The following is a 22,161-nucleotide window of genomic DNA, read 5'->3' as shown; positions in this document are numbered from 1 at the left end:
CACAATGACTAGACGCGTTCTAAAATTAGACATTGAATCAATGTGTACATATGTATATAAAAACTGGATAGTAACACCAAATAACAAATACAATCGAATTTATACGTACTATCTTTTATGTAATATATTCAAGATTTATTTATATGTGTAGAAATACAGAATAAAAATGGGTTAAGTCAGTTTAAAAATAAAATAAAAACTATTCTATTGAATCTATAGAATAGTTTGTTTATTATTTTTGACTTTAGATGGATATTTATAGAAAAGATATCGATCTAGAGTTTAAAAAATGTGTACATAAAGTATAAAAATAGCTGGAATATTTACTGCACATTTTTCAAAATAAAAATATCTAGATATCTACTATATATAAATTGAAACGTACAATTAATTTTCAAATAGTTTTTATTAATTATGTTTCGTGAGCATATTTCGAAAAGTGAGCAAGTCAACACACGAAATTTCAATGCTTTGAATTTTATCAGTTATTTGTAATTGTTTTTAAAATTACGTTATAATATTGTTCCAACATATCGCTCACTCCTTTAAAAATATGATTTTTCAGGAGAACAATATGATATATTTTTCAATATGATATATTTTTCAGGAAAACAATATGAGAAAATATGATTTTTCAGTGAGAAATTAAAAATAAATATCAAGCCACTTATTGAACTTTTTACTGTGCAACAGATCTTTTTAGGTAAAACCTGAAGGTTTTTTCTCCATTTGAAAAATATTTAGTTTATTTAAAAAAAATTAAACAATACCTTTTCTTCATAATGCAAAAACAACACTTTCTGCCCAGTAGCGGTTAGTATTAAGTTAAAAATATGCCGCTTTTGCTGGGATATAGTACATTTTCTGGGCATTTCGAAAACATGCACAACTAAAAATTGTCGATTTTTGATTTATGACGTTCTTGAAAGGAGTGAGCGATATGTCAAAATGCAGAAACCAATGCAGAAAGCAGATAGTAGGTTTTAACTGGATGACGTTTAGATACAAGGGGTGTGACCGGGCTAATATGTACAAATATATACTTTTTAAAATTTAAAAATAAATAATTATTTATTACCTTATCTAACTATCTAGGAATCGAAATATAATGGACCAAATGATGGAAGGGATGGAAAAATATGCAACGAATTTTCCAAAAGCTAAGTATTGTGCATAGTTGTATCACTTATTTATACGTACTAACACGCCCAATTACGGTATGTAAACAATGGTATCTTTGACCATTCTATTTCTATTCATTTCACTTTAAATATCAGGAAACCACTCAAGGTGGACCAGTAAATAAAGCACGCGACTCTCAATCTTTACATACTTTATATACGGTAAAATAATCTCACATATTGGTCTACCACCGCCAAACACATATGCCAGGCTATTTTCAGATTCTATAATATACGAGTCAATAAGTAGGCAAAATTTACGAGCCAGTGATTTTCGGATAGGAACATTGTATTGTAAGTATGTGTGAATTTAAAAAAAACATATAAAAAATTATTTTAAGAAAATAATTAAATAGGTCGCGTAAAGTGAACCACACATGAGACGAGATAGTCCGTCCTTTCATACATAATGTGTAGATGATTCGTTTGAATCTTTTGACAGATGTGTGTAAAAAAATGCATAACATCGCGATTCGGGACGAAATTTGTAATAATACGTTTAATTATAATGAGGGAAAAAGCTTTACAATAAATTTGTTCATGGCAATGTATGGTTCTTTTTCTCCGCACTCAAAATATTTCATACTTCATGAACAACACTCATTTTTCATAAGCACTGTTCTTAAGTTTTTTTTTTGCGAAACCTGTAAACCTAACAAACTAACTACCACGCCGCATCTCCGCAGAGGTAGGTAGAGAGAATAGAACGCTACACCAACATGTCTTTGCAAACAATCTTCACTTCTTCCACATTTATGCATCTTCTCATACATACCCGCCGATTATTTCGACTCCTGACCTAACCACTTCCAACCACTGACACAGATATATTTATTTTATATTTTTCGTGGTTTATGGTATTCTATGAATCCGATGATATATTGCTTAAAATTCAGTTTATCGGGACTTCCTAATTTTATGAATTAAATAAATAAAGTAAATATTGTAAAAAACTACCATAAAACTAATTATGTATAGTAATAAGTCAATTTAATAACTTTATGTTGAATCGAGTTTTTGTCTGTTTTTAATTATAACCATTTGCAATTGGGATTATAACTAGTATATCCCTATGCTTTATAAATATTACAAACTATATTAAAAAAAAAGTATAAAAACCACGAGTAACATGACGTCCCGTGTCGTTACAGATGGTAATTTTAAACGATATTTTTCATATAAGATTCCCACGAAACACCGAGCCGTTTTGGCACTAACCTGATAAAGGGCAGATAGAAGGTGTTTTCGATGTCATGCTGCCAAATAATTTAATTAAAATGAATACAAAAGTACAGCTAAACCTCTATCTATCATTTTAAAGGGACCTATTGAAATAAACTATGAATGCGAGAAAACAATGAATGCTGGATTACGAAGTCCATACACAGGGAGATACAATCGAGTAAAGATACCATCCTCCCAATCTGCATAACCATTGGTAGGTTAAAATTCTACGAAGAATACAAGTTTTAGATGTAAATAAATGTATTTATTTTAAAAAAAATACAAAGTTGAACAGAACTACAAAAAAAGTTTATTGCATCGTAAATAATCTGCGATCGACATTTGTTTTTTTGCTATTTCCGTCAACAGTATATTTTCGGCTTTGCAAGTAATATTTTTTTCGGCATCAGTTATTGAATGTGCGCAAGTTTTCAATCTTTCAAAGAGTGTCCATGCTTCTGAAAATGAAGGTACAGCCATCCTCTTCATCAATATCGACCGCTTCTGCTGTCTCCGTCAACCTTGTGTCACACAAGCTTTCGATAGTTTCTATCCCACACGTTGGAATATTGTCGTCGAATGTAACAAAATTGAGAAAATTGGGAAGAATATTTAAAAAAAAAACACAGACAAAATATATCCTATATGTAATTTAAACGATGAATGCGGTAAAATGGTGATATAGAATCGATCGGTGCGATTATTTTATTAGGAGAAATTAACGACGCATCCTGGAAAACAATTGTGTCGCCTACTTTTGAAAATCCGCAAGATCCATGTAAGTCGATTTTCCAAAAAATGCAAAATTCTCCGGGTAACATTCATGTTTAAAAGATTTGTCTATCTTTAAATAAAATATTATGAAATAGAGAATTTTCCCTTTATTTTAGATTTTTTTCAGTATTAAAAAAAAACACAAACCGATAATGACGTCATCTTAATTTTTGACCTATCCCCGCTCTCTGAATGGCCGATATGGGTCAGAAGGCAAGTTTCATGAATATAGGGGAATTTGAAATACAACGCTGTTTTTAAGTATGTTTAGCAGGGTTTTCAAGTATTTAAATATTTTAAACAACAAAACACACAATTGGGATTCCGATAGAGTATTTATTTTAATATCTTACAAAATTGGATCTGGCGAGTTTTGAAAGAGGGCGACACAATTATTCGGCGAACGATAGACAAAGGTTTCACTAATTAATAAATTTTATTGTAATGTATACTTTGGGTTGAGAAACACTCTGTACCAGTATGGTATAGCGTTTAGCCACGCCGAATAACTGGAGTTTATTTATAGACGGTTATTTTTAGTCAGTCATTGGAAACAAAATAAACATGCTTTAACGAGATACGGAATATGAAGTCATTATTACTTGTCGCAATAAGGAAAGATAAGCAAGTATTATATTCTCTGCCAATATCAATATTTACTGCTGAATTTATGAAAAGTAATGTCAGATTTCGCAGATAGCGGTATATAGTTTGGAGGAAATTTTATGTAACCGCACAGCGAGTGTTTTTGCCTAGAATTTTCACTCATGAATTACATGAAATTATAGTAACTTTAAACATAAAGAGTAAATCCACTCACAAGTAGGCATAGGCTATGAAACTTATTAAGTTGAAGCCTGAGTAGGGACATGATAAACGGTGTTGCATAAAAATGTAACCGCACAGTGTCGCGAGTCAATGTTCAGAGGAATTTACGTCATATTCAATGTTAAGAGGAATTTACGTCATATTCAATGTTCAGAGGAATTTACGTCATATTCAATGTTAAGAGGAATTTACGTCATATTCAAAAGGCGGGCTGGACTTATGAGGTAATATTATTTCGTTCCCTGCATTACCTTAGTTCTGTGATTTTTTACTTTAAACAAATAAATCAATCTAAATAATATAATACAGTGCGGGTAAAATTGTTTTTATTTTTGACATCTCAACATAGATGAAGATTAATATGGAAGTCTGGGTATTTACAGGGCTTATGACCTGTCTTTTTTTTTTGGCATCTCAACATAGGTGAAGTCTAGGTATTTATAGGGCTTATTACCTATTTTTTTTTACATCTCAATATAGATGAAGAATAATACGAAAATCTGGGTATTTACAGGGCTTATGACCTGTCTTTTTTTGGCATCTCAACATAGGTGAAGTCTGGGTATTTATAGGGCTTATGACCTGTTTTTTTGACATCTCAATATAGATGAAGAATAATACGAAAATCTGGGTATTTACAGGGCTGATGACTAGTCACAGGCTAGTTAAGTGATCATTTTACATGATGGTATATGTAGGAGTTCCAAAATTTGAATAGTATGGTTGTCTTACTTAACCAGCCTGTAACCGGTCATAAGCCTTTGTAAATACTTAGACTTACATTTACTTCTATGTTGATATTTTAAAAAATGTAAAAAAAATAACTCCCAAGTGAATAAAACCCAGATTAGTGAAGTATTTGGACAAACTTAATTTTTTTGTTTTTAATTATTAATCTTTATTACAAACATTAAGTGTGAGTGTTCAAGCCTCTAATGTTCATATGGCATATACATTATGTAAAATAAATATAAAAAAAATAATGATGAAGAACATAACATAAATGATAAAAGAAATTAAAATATACTATAATAATAAAATAAATAATAAAAACCCTTATCCGCACCCAATGGTGCATAGGGCACTGCGTCATATAAACGCAGTGTTATCTTGATCGTTTTACACATGAAGGAAAGGTGATCAGCCTTCCGCTTCAGGTACCAGTCCAGGGTAATATTGAATAAATATTACAGTGAAAAAATCACTCATATTTATTCTTACCCCCCCCCTGGGAATCGAAACCGGGTCCTCCAGAACGGTAGCCGAGCGTGCTGACCATTACACTACGGAGGTGGACGAAAATATACTATTGTCAAAGTAATGAAATGAAATAAAAGAACCATATAAGAAAGAAATGTAAGGCTGAACAAGGAATAATTGAAAAGATTAGGAAGAGTTCTTTAAGGTGGTATGGACATGTGGAGCGAATGGATAACGAGAGAATGACTAAGAAAATATATGTCGCGATTGTGAGCGGGAAAACAGAACGAGGACGACCGAAAAAGACTTGACACGATCAGATCAATCAGAACCTAAAATCTGGTGGTGTCAAAAGTATGCGTAATCGGAGGGCTTGTATGACTAGATGTATGGAGGATGTGAAGGAGACGAGGAGTGTATGTCAGGACAGAAGAGTGTGGCGTTCCATCCTTTCTGTCTATCCCTGCGGGGAAGCGTGATGGTAGTAGTAGTAGAAGTACATACCATATAAACATGGTAAATGTACACACATTTCAATAATGGGCAGAATGGTGAACGTTACACAAGTGTATAAAGTGATCACTTAAGCCACCGCTAGGTCGTAAGCCCTGGAATGAAAAAACGATAGATGCTTCGTCGAAAGTTGAGATAACCATAATATATATTGATACATATATCGCTCACTCCTTTCAAGAACGTCATAAATCAAAAAACTTGGTTTTTTAGGAGAATGTTTTTAAAGTTTTAAAATATAATACAATGTATTAAAAATAAATATCAAGCCACTTACTGAACTTTTTACTGTGCAGCAGATCTTTTAAGGTAAAACCTGAAGGTTCTTTCTCCATTTGAAAAATATTGAGTATATTTAAAACAATAATTAAACAATACCTTTTCTTCAAAATGCAAAAACATCACTTTCTCCCCTGTAGCGGGTAAATATTAAGTTAAAAATGTGCCACTTTTGCTGGGATATAGGACATTTTCTGGGCATTCTGAAAACATGCACAACTGAAAATTGACGATTTTTGATTTATGACGTTCTTGAAAGGAGTAAGCGATATGTATTATGCGTAGGGTGAATTATCCAGTGCCTGAAAATTGCTAACATTTAAAGGTTTGCCAACGCTGGTAAATGCAAATACCTAGAATAGGTAATTAAAATATGCAAATTTGTAGCAATTTTTAAAATGGTCATGTGAAGCGAATGAGTAATGAGATATTTATTCCATTTTCTATTATCATTGATAAAATATAGTGTTCCCAGACTGAAATTGGTTACGACTCTGACAACCAACTGTTAATAACACTACAATTAAATATTTACATATTGTAAGATACTCGGAGATATGACATAATTACTTTTTAAAAAGCTTAAAACCCGTACGTAAAGCAATTTTAAGTAATTAAAGACGCATCAGGCATCTCAATATAGATGAAGAATAATGTGGAAGTCTAGGCATTTACGGGGCTTACGACTGTCATGGGCTGGTTTATGAGATGTCAAAAAATAATATGAAAAATAACTCCTATAATTGGAGATAATCCAGATTTGTAAAAAAGTATTTAGACACACTAAAAATGTTGTAAATAAAAAAATCAGTCGATAAGATTTTTTACTACTTCTTCGTGGGTTACATACAATCTGTGTGATGTTTGGTTTGCCTCTTTTATAAACAGTCTCAACCCAGCTCTATCCTCCTCTCGTCTCTTCAACTCGGCCCGCTACAGCGCATGTCGGAGACAATTTTGCCCATGTAGCTTAAGCGGGGTGATCGTTTTGACTATCATAACAGTTAATATTTAAAAATACCTTTAAATGAATTTTTCAAATGAAAAAATACTGTTTTTACACTTTTATGTTTCAGGCAATGGTTGGACCCCGGGGCAAGGGCCTTTTAATAGGTTTTTAGGGATTTTGTGGGTTAATCCTTTTGTCTTCTTTAAGTTGAGCCTTGAGGCCAAAATTTACAGGTCCTTTGGCTCAATGTTTATCAGCCCTACGGGGCATATTTTATTCAGTGTGGAACTGTCGTAATGCCCTTTTTTTAACATCAAATTCACAGTAGCAATACAAAAAGGTATATTGTGTCGCGACCATGATCACGACTAAACTGGTCGGATTATAATTTAGTGCAGACATGATGCTGACTTAACGTTACTTGAACTTCGTCGTCCATACTAAATAATTATGGCGTTAAAACGGTAAATGTTTTTTTTTTTTTTGTAAAATTAATTCAACAATAATATTTATTATCGTATCCTTTTATTTTAATGGCCTTCATGAATCAACCGTAAAAAGTAATGTAAATTAATACTATTTAACTATCGTATAAATACCAACAGAAATAAGATATAGGCTTTAATACTAACACTATATATAAATAAGGCCTAGAAGTAAATTTCAAAGCGGCCTTGAAGTGAGTTTTCATAAAAAAAATATCACGGTGTTTATTAACATTTATTTTAATGGTTCTATACATCAAATTTTCAGACCTTAAAAAATGTGATGTAAGGATTCAGTTATATTGCATTGAAGAATTACGATTTTTTTTTTTTAATTATACTTTAAATATTAATAATATTCAGAATGAAAAACGTTTTGTTCAAAGCCTGGAATACTTCTATATAATGCCTTCATCGCTCCTATTGTCTTATAGAGCGGTAAAACATAGATCTTACAAGGACCTAGAACAGCTGTAGGTATACTAAGCTTTGAGAATAGATGCCTTCGATGAATTTTAGGCGTGCGGTTGTTTGATTGCATGCAGAACGAGAAAATACGGCGTAGGACGCAGCAACCCATGATTACAACTGTCGTCAAAAAGCCAAATTTTTTTTTAATGAGAATTGCGTTTATTATTTACCTTGCTTATTATGTACAAGGTTTAAAGATCATTTAGTGGATTTTTGTTTCTTCTAGCTAATGAAATATGTTTTTATTTGAATCTGTGTAGGGAACAGGAGGGATAATCTAGTGTGGGCCAATCAGGAACTTCTCAGCATTTGCTCATTGCTGGCAGGAAACCACGTTAAACTCTTCAGGAGAAGGCGGACTGTTGACTGTCATCAGCAGATCTTCCGTTCCACTAGAAGAGGGTTCGGCATTTTGTGTTCTAATTTAGTTTATGTTACCAATGTCCTTTACTATTTTTATAATGTATGATACTACCTGAACTTCGGGAAGTGAACTTGACTTGGGAGGATCCAAGGGAGCTGGCAGCCGACAAAATGGCTTGTTGGCAGTATGTGGACTCCATATGCTCCACGCGGGAAGCGGATGCGGAAATACTTATATTAGTGAAAGGGTAAATAAAATAACTCGGTGTTTTTTAACCGTTATTTTGTTATTGTGAGTGGAATAATTTCCAACCCGTTATAATTGACTTAAAAAAATCTTTTGGTTAAAAATATCATATAGTAATAATATAACGACACATTTAATTAAGTAAAAGCAAACTTTGCCTATTACGAGGGGACACAAAAAAGTATAGAACTTAATCACATGAATATAAATATATATATTAAATTATAATAATAATAAAAACACTAAGCAGGTAAGAAACATAAACATGTATTTCAGATGAAATTAGATACCTATTAATATTTCTAACATACCATTGTATTTTTAATGTGTATTTCCCAACCACACATAGCGGCGTACAATACATTTATTATTAGTATTTTAAATGATCTGTAATATTTTTTTGTGTTGCACATTACGTTCGGCTTAAAAAATAATTATAAAACGCTTAAGTTTGATACATATGTTCAAGAAGTCCCCCTATGTTTGTATTTCAATACACTGCCAGTACGATTATTATAAACTGTTTTTTTCCTTTTTTTTGGAATATCATCTATTAGAGATTTTTAAGCTTGCAATTCAATTTTATTAGTTGATTCGGCCGTCACTTTGTGGTATATCATACACAATATCTATCCATTTTTAATTACAGTTTTACTTGAAAATGTTTGAAAATGATGCGGAAAGCATCGAAACATGTGTTACAATGGATTTTTAAAAAAATGTGTTATTCACCAAGTAAAACTACAATTGAAAATTGCATGTTTTTTTAATTAAATTTATTCAAGTCTCTATTCAAAATCTTTAAAAGGTGAAAAACCGAATGGAATAACGATTTTTTTCAAAAGAAATCGTTATTAAATTCAATTCATCGCCAGTCAGTGAAGAAAATTTAGTTGCGAATTAGGTATTTCTAGCTCCTTATATATTTAATAATTAGACGTCAAAAACTTAAGCTGGAATAGAAATATTATAAACTGGAACATTTAAGCTGGAATAAAAATATTTATTACAGAAATATTATATTAATATAAACCGAGAAAATGTAATAAATACAGACCCAATCGGGTAACTGAAAGATTATCCATTAAGGGGATATTCACAAGCACAGAATTCATTCCACCGGAGACCACCGGAGAGGGCACATGTCTGTTTACACCCGATTTTGTTAAAAATTGTGTGTTAAATATTTTTTTGTTTTTTAGAATATAAGTACATATATACTAAAAGAAAATGTTTACTCTTCGCGCTACGTGCAGCGCAGTCTAGGGATAACTGGGGAAGAATCATTGCTTCGACAAGGGTCACAACCCCCAGTAATGAGGAATAAGACGGAAAAGAAGAACCTGTCAATAACTCTTTTCTTTTCAAAACTATTTAATTATTTCGAAGCAAAACTTATTTTTTCAATGCAAAAACGGTGTTTCAAGAAAAAAATCAATTAAGTACGTAAAATGTTACATGGACTGAGAAAAAAATAAGTTGCGACTTAACGAATGCTGGGCCTTAATCGGATCTGGTGTCTAACGGCTATAAGAAGATCTCCTGTTCCGAGGAATACATTTTTCCGGTAGTGTAATCCAGAAATAATCGAAATATGTACATAATTTCAATGGCTATTTATAAAGTCGGGGGCACAGATAAGGTGTAAATGGGTTTAACCAAAAATGTAGATAATACAGTCCAAGGATAATAAACACTAAAACCGCATTCATATAAAACGGAGCCTTGCTTCTTATCACTTTCGACGAGTCTATTTTTAAATAAAACACGTTACGTGGAAAAATAAAACATTAAAATTAGATACGCGTTTCGCTAACAACAAATCAAGTTTTATCCACTGAGAGGTACCTATGAGAATGCCCTGAGGTCTTCTGAAAACTTTCAATGTAGCCGTTATCAAAATTTAAAATGAAGGAATATGTATCATACTATTTGTACCCGATCACGCGTTGGCTGTGGCTCAGTCCGATCAAATGGAACAGAAAAAAATATTATGCACACATTTCTAATATGTTAAATTTTACACTTGTAAAGTAATGAAAATATTAAAAATCCATATAACAATGGAATAAAAAATAAACTGTTAAGAAGCACGCCATCCGCCATAGAAAATGTGTGTTTAGTACTGCGTGAGTCATTGTTACGTTCAACAGATAGCGCTGCCATTGCGGTAAAAAAGCTGTTTGGAAAACATGATTTTACCTGAGAACAAATTTAGGAGATTTAAGATTTCTAACAAACGTACAATTACATTTTTATTTATATACAATAGATAGATAAAAACATGCGCGTATTCGAATTTAGTGTTGGGTCAACAAAAAAAAACAGTGAATAAAGTAATACCCTCCAATTACTTTTTACAAAAGCAAAAGTTGTAGTTATTTACAGCCTTTTAAATATCAGTTATCTTCGCAGTGGGATTAGTATGATTAATTATCAATTATTTTTTTTTTGCACAAAGAGTAGGGACATTGAAAGCTTAGCTTTTTCCATAAAAAGATTTGGGAACAAAGAGGAATGAAATGGGCTTAAAACACAAAAAGAGGGATGTACTTGTGTATTTCCATACATCGTAAATGATTTTTTTAATATCACATTTACAATACGTTTTGTAAAACGGTTTAAGATTTAAAGTCAATGGCAACGATAAAAAAATTAGGACCGTTTTCAAATTCTGTTATTTCAATGTGTTTTTTTTAGTCATACTTATCTAATATTGAAAATGAAACCAAATAAATGAAACATCTAGTATAATATTTTCTCAATTGATTCGGCAGTCGCTTTGTGGTAAAATCTATCCATTTTTAATTAATGTTTTACTTCGTAACCACTATTTCTTCAAATCTACTGTGACACGTGTGAATTTTAGAGTTGGGTCCTTGGGTTAAATAAATAAATAAAAATAAGAAACAGCCTCAACCTTCAACGTCCCAAGGACCCGACTTTAAAATTTAGAATTAGCTTCACAAACGGTATTTCCATTTTTTTATTTTTTTATTTATTATTTTTTATTGGAAAACCAACAGAATATTTCGACAAAAATAACATAATATGATAAAATACAAAAAATAACAATTCCAATTATAGGTTTCCAACTAAGTAATCTAAAAATAAAACAATTTAAATAAACTGTCATAAAAGTATAACTATTGGGTTGATGCAAAAGTTTTGACCGTTTTTTACATATATATTTTTTTTAAATTTTTTTCTTGTGTATTATTTATTTAATAAATTAAATAATTTCCATCAGTTCTTATAACCTTCTCCCATTTTTCTATCAACTTATTAATACCAGTAGTATAAAATTCCGTGGATTTTAATGCGAAAAATGAAGTAAGGGATGTTTTTACCTGTGTATTGAATAATTTTTTTCATCATTTATATTTTTTTGCAGTGATCAGAAAAAATAAAAATCAGAAAGAGCAAGATCTGGAAAATACAGTGGATGCTTGATAACATCCCAATTCAACTCATTTAGCTTGTGTTGGGTCATCATAGCCACATGTGGTCGCGCGTTGTCGTGATGAAACACTGACCCTTTTCTGTTTACCAATTCTGGTCCATCCTTTTGAAGGACCATGTTCAATTTGGATAATTGCTGACAATATTGTTCTGCTGTACTTGTCTTATCATGTTCCAAGAGTTCAAAATACACAATACCCTTATTATTCCACCAAACACAAAGTATAACTTTTTTTATGGATTTCGGCCTTCGAAGTTGTTAATGGGACTTGTCCAGGTATAGTCCAATGTCTTTTTCTTGTCACGTTGTTGTACACGACCCATTTCTCATCTCCCGTCACCAAACGATGCAAAAAAGGTTCATGTTTTTGTCTCGCACTCAAAGCAACGCGCGTTGAAACACGATCCAATAAATTGGCAGCCGACAATTGATGAGGTATCCAACGTCGTACCGCAAAACCATTTCCATACGCTTCAAATGTCTTAATGCGATTGTTTGGTTGACTCCCATCATTGACACAATCTCCCTGATGGTTAGACGTGGATTAATGTCAATTATGACTTTTAATTCGTCGTCATCAGACTTCAATGGCCGCCCGGTACGTGGTTTATCAATGAGTGAAAATTCTCCAGATCGGAATTTAGCAAACCATCTTCGTACCTGTCGAACTTTGATGACATCTGCTCCATACACTTCACAAATGTTTTTGGTTGCCACACTCGCGGTATTGTCTTTACGGAATTCATAACGTAAACAATGACGTAAATGCACTTTATCGAACGACATTTTGAAAAAATACAAGGGGTTATTACTGTACTCTGGCCAGGCCAAAACTGAATAAAAAGTAGAGGGAAAGCATCCTTTATACAATGGAATCATAAAAAAAGAAGATACTATTCATAATTTATGAAAAAATTTTTTTTTACCTGGGATCATAAAAAACGGTCATTACTTTTGCATCAACCCAATACATAGAATATTTCTTTATCAACTGGTCAAATAGACATCAACAATATTTCTTTTAAACGTATTAAAAGAAACATTATTAATTTCTATTTCATTGAGCATTTCATGTGTTGAAAAATGATGCGGAATGCATCGAAACACGTGTCACAGTAGATTTAAAAAAAAAATAGTGGTATTTACGAAGTAAAATATTAATTAAAAATAATATTTTCTGACGTTGAGGACATTTACTGCATACAAGAAGATATCGCGGATTAGCTGGTTTGTTCATCTGTTGTACTGTCGCCGAACACAATTTCAACCAGTATCAATAAACAAAATCGTATATAAATAATTACTCACAATGTACATTTTTGTACGAAGCTAGGGCTCGCAGTCCGTATTACATATTATAAAGTAGAAAGTAATTGAACACAAGTTTGTGAATACCTGTGAGTAGACACCTAGTCACTCCCCTGCGACCTGTTTATAGCGCTGTAGGGGTGCCAAAAATAACTAGGAATTATCGCGAAATTTGGCAAGTCGATATGAGTACGTTAAAATAAGACTTCTAATGCACTGTAATTCTAGCGAAGTCGAACTTGTCATGTACAGCTACTGCATGAGACAATAATAAATACATCGAAAACTATTTTTGACATCTCAACATAGATGAAGAAGAATATGGAATTCTAAGCATTGACAGGGCTTACCGTCACAGGTTTGATTAAGTGATCACTTTACACACTTGTAACATTCACCAATTCTACCCATGATTGACAACACACTATTCAAGTTTTGGAACCCCTAGATATTCATCAAACTCGTGACACAGTTCATGTAAGTTCACTACCGTCTTCTATGTTGGAATAGGGTAAGCTTTTGCTAAGCAAAGACTATTTGTATGTAAGATTCGAATCTTGGGTTAAATTCACATACTTGAGCCATGAAAACATGATTAATTTTTTTATGTAGTTTATAAATTGAGTAGTTATTTTATTTACGTCATTTTGAGTGTGTCCACATCCATGTTTACAAATCTGGATTATCTCATTACATTTTTGTATCAAAATATTGTACATTTAAAAACACCTACTGTGTTTTCATCACTTGTTTTAATATTTCGGAAGCATACGGAGTTTAACGTTAGAGATTTATTTTTCAATATATACTGAATAAGACACAATTTTTAACAAGTGATTATAATGCCGAGAAAAAAGTGTAAACTTTACGATTAATTTATAACAATTTATTTAGTAGTCATTTCCCTTCTTTTTTGCTATTTGAAAAAAAATATTGATGGACCCATGTCGCCACTCTTTGCGATTATCAACGAATTGAAAGACTTTGTAGAAAAGCTGATTTTAATGACAAAAAATGAAATATCGTTGGTCTAATGGCAATATTAGAACCATAATTTTTCAGCATACTGACTAAACCGGAATATGGTGGGTGTAGAATTATTAAACGATGTTTTAACTAATAACCTGTAAAATAAAATGAATAAATTGCCATAGTCTTAAATAACCTTAAAACTATAGATCACTAAAATCTTGATTGTAAAAAAGCTGTTTTTTTCAAACGAAAAAACAAAAACAAAAACTTGGTACGTTTTCGCATCCCTGAATGTAATAAGCCTGAGGTCAGCCTACCAATAAATTTGAAATTTAAATGCAAATTTACGCACTTTGTCAAGTATTTACAAATAAATACAAGTCTCGCTTGCTCCTCGACACCGTCTAGTGCGAGTAGTACCAGGGTGTCACAATTATGTATTTATGAACACCTGTTTCTCCGCTACTTGTGTACTTTCCTGAAAACCAGCTATCCACTGAAATTCAACATCGCTGAATAAGCTAGATAATTTTCAAATCACATGCATAGTAAGTTTTCGTACGATATGTGCATATATAAGAGACAATGTTACATAAATTACAAATATAATAAATTAGGATATTTAAAATTTTTTAATAAAACAAAATATACATGAACGGGGAAATAGTAGTTTCAGACAACCCTTTATTTTACACATTGGTTATTATAGTCACTTTATTCTACATTAACAGATTTTCACCTTTAATTGAAAACAGGGTATTTAAACTCCGCGGTAACAGTGATGGTGCGTTAATACAGGTCTTAAGATTGCGATTCTGACTTACACGGTTGAAGCAAATAATGACATCCACTTGATATCATAAATATTTTTTTTTGGCATTGATAGTTCAATTCTTTGAACAATAAAAATTAGTATAAAAAAATGGCATTGATGGTGCAAAGGGAATAACGAAAACATTATAAACAAATGATTGTTAGAATTTCTATATTTTCTGCGTAATACTTAACCAAAGTAGATTTGGAAAACGTAGTATTTACTATAAGGAGAAAAAAAATCTTATTAGTATGAAGAATTATTAAATTACTATCTTTAAATCTGATTTTTTTATCATCATATATATATATAAATATATATATATATATATATATATATATATATATATATATATATATATATATATATATATATATATATATATATATATATATATATATATATATATATATATATATATATATATATATATATATATATATATATATATATATATATATATATATATATATATATATATATATATATATATATATATATATATATATATATATAAATATATATATACTTACGTTCAAATTACAGATTACGGTGATGAGCCCTTACTGAGTTTTCCTGTCGTATAAATAAGGGAAATTTCAATATTACAAGTCAATTCAATTCAATTCAATTCAATTCAATTTATTCAATAATTAATATATACATTACAAACAAACATTTAAGGCGTATATATTAAAAAAAAAAAACAAATTAAAAATTACACAAGAAGACTCTTGTTAAATGTGTAGAAGAATCTCGCTTCGGAAAACTCCTTCGGACACATGGAACAGATCAATATCCAATGTGATATTGTTCAACATAGCGGTAGCTCTTCCTACAGGCATAACCATCGGCAGGTTGGTCCTGTGTATAGGAATCTGAAACAATCTATGCCGACGCTGTCTTAGGTAACTATCGGGAACATACAGACCAATGCTCTGGATAATTTCAGGATTATCGATCATACCGCGCAACAATCGATAAAAATGCGTAATCAAATACGCATTCCTTCTAGTCTCTAAACTATTGTAGCCAAGCATACCCTGGAGAAACTGGGTCGGGTAGAGCCAAGGATAATAGCCGTACTCTCTCATGTAGAGATACCTCAAAAACTTCTTTTGGACTTTCTCTACCATAAGAGAGTACTTAAGCTCGTGTGGCCCCCAGATCATCGAGCCACTCTCGAGTCTACTTCGCACCAAGGAGTTATAAAGAGTTCTCAGCACGCGGGTATTTTCGAAAACCCTGGCAGTACGCAGAACAAATCCTAGCATTTTCAATGCATTACTACTGACTGCCTCTATATGATCGTGAAATGTCAGGGTGCTCACAAATCTAACGCCCAGATCCCTAACATTCGATGCTCGCATCAGATTTTGGTCGTTCATTTTGTAGCGATAAAATAATGTTTTTTGGGCCCTAGTGAAAGACGTGATCGAACACTTGGAAACATTAAACATTAATTTGTTTCGTCTTCCCCATTCACATATATTTGATATATCTGCTTGGAGAAGACGAAAATCGTCAAAAGTTGTCACCTTTAAGAAAAGCTTTAGGTCATCCGCAAATAACAAAAACCGTGAGTTTAAAATTACATTCTTGATATTATTAATGAAAATAGAAAACAATAATGGACCCAGGTTAGAACCTTGCGGGACACCCGAGAAAGTATTGAAGGACTCTGACGCAAATAGACCGTAGGAGACGTATTGGTTTCTGTTTTGAAGGTAGCTCGCCATTAATTTTAGCATACCATCCGAGAAACCGATCTCATACAGCCTCTTCAATAAGACATCATGGTTGACTGTATCAAAGGCCTTGGCGAAGTCATTATATGAACAGTCGACCTGATGTCCCGCGTCTAGAGCTTCTGTGACGTAATTCGTAAAAACCATCAGATTTGTTTCAACCGATCGGCCTTTCCTGAATCCATGTTGTTCATCAATTATAAACGGCTCTACTCGGGAAGCGACGATTTTACTTATTATGATTTCAAATACCTTAGCTGGTGCAGAAAGAACAGCTACAGGTCTATAATTTTCTACGGATGACTTAGAGCCACTCTTATGTATAGGAGTAACCTTTGACATCTTCCATGTTTCCGGGAAGACCCCTGTATTCACTGAAAGATTATACAAAAAACAAAGTGGTCTTTTAATCAAATCCACGCAGCCTTTTAGGAAGAAAGTTGGAATGAAATCTGGACCAAGAGAATTAGTGTTACTTAATTTTTTTATAGTGTCGGCCACATCTTTCTCATTGATATTACAAACATCAATAAACTGCGCACCGGTCGGCGAACATTTCTTGGCAATGCTAATATCAAGAAGCGGAGGTTCATTACTATATACAGTCTTAAAATGACCTGCAAACGCCTCGGCAATGTCTGCACCCCGTACTATTTTTTCACCCCACGTCATGGAGTTAATATTCCCACCATCCGCCTTTTGAGACTTTATGTAGTCCCAAAAAGTATTTGGATCCTGAAGAATACCATTTTCCATGCTGGTAATGAACTCCCGGTATGCTAATCGAATGCTACGTCTCACGACAGATCTGTAACGTCCAAACATCTCATAATCACTGTGGCAGCCAGAAGCTTTCCATTTCTTATGATAGAAATGCTTAGTCTGTATGTCTCTAATAATATCCCTAGAAAACCACTTCGGATATCGCCTTCCACCAGCAGCCTGAGATCTTCTAGGGAAGCAGGAATCAAATACACATTCAACAGTATAATAAAAATATTGTACCGCCTCGTTTACATCCGATTTGTTATACAGATCTCCCCAATCGATACCGTCCATGAGGTAATATAGCTGGCCGAAGTCGCCTTTGTGGAAGTTCCAGCCCCTCCGACGAACCGTACCCTCCCCGGGAACTCTGGATCGATTGGGGCGATCTGCAATCGGATTGTAACAAAATTCAAGTGCGGGGTGGTAATTATCTTCTCTCGTAAGAGGTGATAATGATCGAAGTACATCAATCGCCCTTCTACTAAACACTAAATCCAAAGTTCTACTTTTAAAGTTCAAAATATTATTATACTGTGTGAGACCCAACATCGAGCACAGAAAAGTGAGGTCATCTTCTACACTTGTAATATTTCTTGCCGACTGTAGGTTAAAATCACCCAATATAATAATATTTCTACCTTGAAGTAGCTCTAAACTGGACAGTACCTTGTCGAAGAACAATCGATATACTTCAGTCTCACTCGCCGGAGGAAAATATAATACGCAGATGAACGTAATATCGAGATCGCATGTAAGTTTTACCCAAAGATCTTCATTGGACGTTTCCAAAATAGAAAAACGCTCGACTTGCAAGTTTTCTCTATTTCTCACAGCCAATAAACACCCTCCACCCTGCCTGTGGCCACCGCGGTCTCGTCTTACTATTGTAAAGTTACTATCAAAAAGTTCGGAATCAAAAACGCCAGCGTTTAACCAGGTCTCGGTTAGTGCTATGACATCAAGGTCACTGGCCGAAACACTGTTATAGAATTCTACGCATTTTGTCTTCAATCCTCGAACATTCATATAGTAAAAATTCAATTTAACATCTTTCGCATTATCGCGAACTAGTCACTTTACTGAGGGAAGGCGCGGCGCATCTCGCGGTTTTGTCTCCCACTCTTTAATAAAAGATTTACGCGGCCAATTGTCGCTATGCAAAATTTTTGAAATATTTTTTTTATCTAACCCGACTTTAAATGACGAGTAGTCACCCCGCGATTTAATTTTGGTTACATTAAATGAGGCGGTACTCACCAGTGACGTTAAATAAGCAGACATGTCGTCGGCCGTCGTGTCCTTGTGAAACGGATAGAAGTGATAAAATTTCATTTTTTCATCTTCTCTCCGCTTCCCCAAGGTACCTCGAACGACGACACGCCTCTTATTTTCCACTATCTTCCATGTTTCATCAGGAGGAAGGACTTGAGTTGCTGGAAGGATCGCCTCCGACGTCAGGGTATCTTCGGCGCTGTCCGACTGTTGGACGCTGACATCTGGCATCGTGACTTTCTTAGCATTCGCCGCCTTTGACATGCCGCGAGTTGTCATTTTGGTATTTGTTGACATCGCGGGCATAGCGTCCCCAGCGCGCATGCGCGGAGCCGCACGTGGCTGCCGAACCTTAGCGGAGATTTCCGAGCGGCTCGGCTCGGACGCCACTGGGCCGCCAACGACGGCTGGGCAGGGCGGAGAGGGGCTTGCGGGGAGCTTAGGTACGAGCGTACGAGCCGAACTGGCGGAGATATCCGAGTAGGTCCGTACCCGTACGGACGTAGACGGCACTGGTTCGACGGCGGAGGGGCAGGGCGGAGAAGGGCTCGCGGGGAGCCGACCTACCGAACTACCGAACTCAGTAGCGGCCGGATTTTGAACCGATTTTACTGTGTTTGAATCAATCCATTTCAGAATTTTATCCAGTTTTGTCGTCACTAATTTCTCCAATTCGTTAATTCTCTCCGTGAGAGAACTGATGATTAGGTCCGACTGAGACATTTTGCGATTTAAGGTGCAAAAATAACAAAAGACGTGCACTTCGTGTGACAACTAGACACTCACTCAAGTAATTGTTTGATAAGTGAACTATTTTTTAGCATAGTAATTTATTATTTAGTTTTCATAATCTTACTCAGTAATTGTATAAGAAATTGTATGAAGATTTTCCAATTTAAAATGTGGTGATGACACCAGTGGTTGACCGCATCCCGTAACTGAACCAGGAACACCTCCAACGGAGATGACATATATATTTTGCTTATCTTTGTATACAGATACGACAATATTTTTTAATAGTATTGCTAGATTCTATACAAAATTCGTTATTTAAGTAATTGTTAGGTTTTTGGTATCAGAGGTTCTCGTATTTCTACCCTTAAAAACATTAATATGATGATTCTAATTTTGTAGCTTATGTCCTATATTTATCACATACATCCACTTATTTAGAGTCGACAAAGTTAGTCACGTTTGGCAATCTTGCTAGAGGTCTTGGGTTAAGTTTTAAGATAAAAGTGAAATCTTTAAAATCACATTAAAATGCCGATAATCTCAATAGGTAAACGCCAAATAAATATATATTATTATACCAAATTAATAAACTATTTTTATAAAAACATTGTTTCACAGTAATATATTGTAATATTGTTTTATATATTTTTTCCACAAAAACTCAAAATATGTTATAGGTGTTTTATAAATAGTTTTTACACAAAAGAAGATTTTTTTAAATACGGATTTGTAATTTTTAAAGACCTGAAAATTTTCCCTGACGGTACTGCCATCAGTACCGTCAGGGAAACTAGGGAAATACAACTAACACACGAAAGGAATCCAACAACAGTGCATATATCTTAAAAAAATGAAATATGGATATTCAATAATAATAATAACTTTGCACCATTTTCGTAAAGTACTACATCAAGGGCGCTTAATAATAGGCAGAATAGTGAATTTTACACATGTGTATAAAGTGATCACTTAAGACAGCCAAATGCCAGCCCATCGTAAGCCCTGGAATGCTCTGACATCCATTTTTCTTTAAAAAAACGATAGATGGTTCGTCTTAGTTAATACACCTCTAAAATGTATACATCGATATATCATCCATAGGATAAATAATTCAGTATGTGATAAAAAATGTTATAAAAACATTTAACAGAAATTACCTTTGAAATGATTCGAAGTAATCCATAAAAAATCTAAATACTTCGTGTTTTTTTCTAATTCCATTTTAGAGATGTTTTCTGCATCGATATGTTGGAACGGTCAAACGCAGAAAAAGAGTAATTAATCACCAGACGTAAATTATATCCATCTATGCCTTGACATTAAGAATATATTAATGAAGAGAAGGATGTAAGTTTTTATGGCCGGTCTAATAATAACCGAGTTTTATTATTGTTGGGTGTATATTTTTAGGCAGTGACTGGCCCACTATTTTTACAAACAGTAACAAAAAGCGCCAGTGCTAAACTTTGAAAGTAATCCTAAATATTCGCAACACTTGCTATTAAAATTATTTTTAGAAACTATGTATAACTTTCAAGGGCACAATGAACACGCTTTGTCAATTGTATTCAAAACTGGTTATATCATTACTTTTACGATTATCCGTCAATAAATCATTTTTTTAAGCTCCGAAATTGACATATTGATTAAAATGTTATACACAGATGATGACTGTTGATTATTTTAAAAATAGGCATTCTTCATTTTTTGTTACTAGCGATTAAAAAAATACACGCACGATATTTAAAGGTACCCATTCTATTGAAACACGTAAATATATAAATTATTAATTATCCGTATTGAGAAATCCCGTTTATATTTGAACTTGTAATGGAAAAATCCATTTAAAAAAGAGTCTAGGCCGATTCTCACCACCTGTATCCTATCCATAAATTAATGGTTTTTTAATATTTTTAAATTATTAATAATTTTCCAGTAAAATCAATTATTTATCTAGAAAAATACCGTCACTCAGAAACCTGTGTGCTATAATTTAATTCAAATAAATTTAATCGGGGTCCAGTATTTCCAGTCCAAATTTCCAATTTTCCATGTTTCTTACACTTTCTCAATTACTTATCCGCCCAAGAAATGTCATTTGAACAATTGACTTTGTTATTAGTACAAATCATTTACATATATATTTTTTAAGATTCCTGTTAGATATTACGAGTAATATAAGTGGATGAAAATATATCGCTTTAACCTCCTAAAAAGGCCAAACATAAATTTAATGAAAATTAGGAGAAATTGAAGGTAAATCAGAGACAAGTGACCTAACAGTGTTGTGCTGATTTAAAAAAAACTGTTTTAATGTCATTTCAGTGTAAGGTTTCAAGATTTTAAAATGAACAATTTAAAACAAAATATTGGTAAATTAATTTTTTATTTTTTTTGGACAATAAATTCACGAAACCAATAACATGGAATTAAAAATACAACTTTATTTAAAGTAAAATATAGAAAACCGATTGAGCTGAAAATTGGGTAGATTGTGTTTTACCATAATACCGTGTGGAAAAACCACGTAAAAAAATACTATTTCCTTGGATGAAGCAATGTGTTTT

At 33.0% G+C, this 22,161-nt stretch overlaps 1 protein-coding gene across 3 annotated transcripts in view; it reads right to left on the bottom strand.

Moving 5' to 3' along the window:
* Positions 1 to 22,161, bottom strand: part of LOC148308035 (receptor-type guanylate cyclase Gyc76C-like) — a 118,422-nt gene that overhangs the window by 22,967 nt on the left and 73,294 nt on the right. The window lies entirely within an intron of this gene.

This window comes from Brachycentrus maculatus, unplaced genomic scaffold (genome assembly GCF_059751285.1).
Source record: "Brachycentrus maculatus isolate JH-2025_06_01 unplaced genomic scaffold, ASM5975128v1 h1tg000179l, whole genome shotgun sequence".
In the NCBI taxonomy this organism is placed as follows: Eukaryota; Metazoa; Arthropoda; class Insecta; order Trichoptera; family Brachycentridae; genus Brachycentrus; species Brachycentrus maculatus.
Note: the sequence above shows the minus strand (reverse complement) of the source record. Positions and strands in the feature narration are given on the sequence as shown.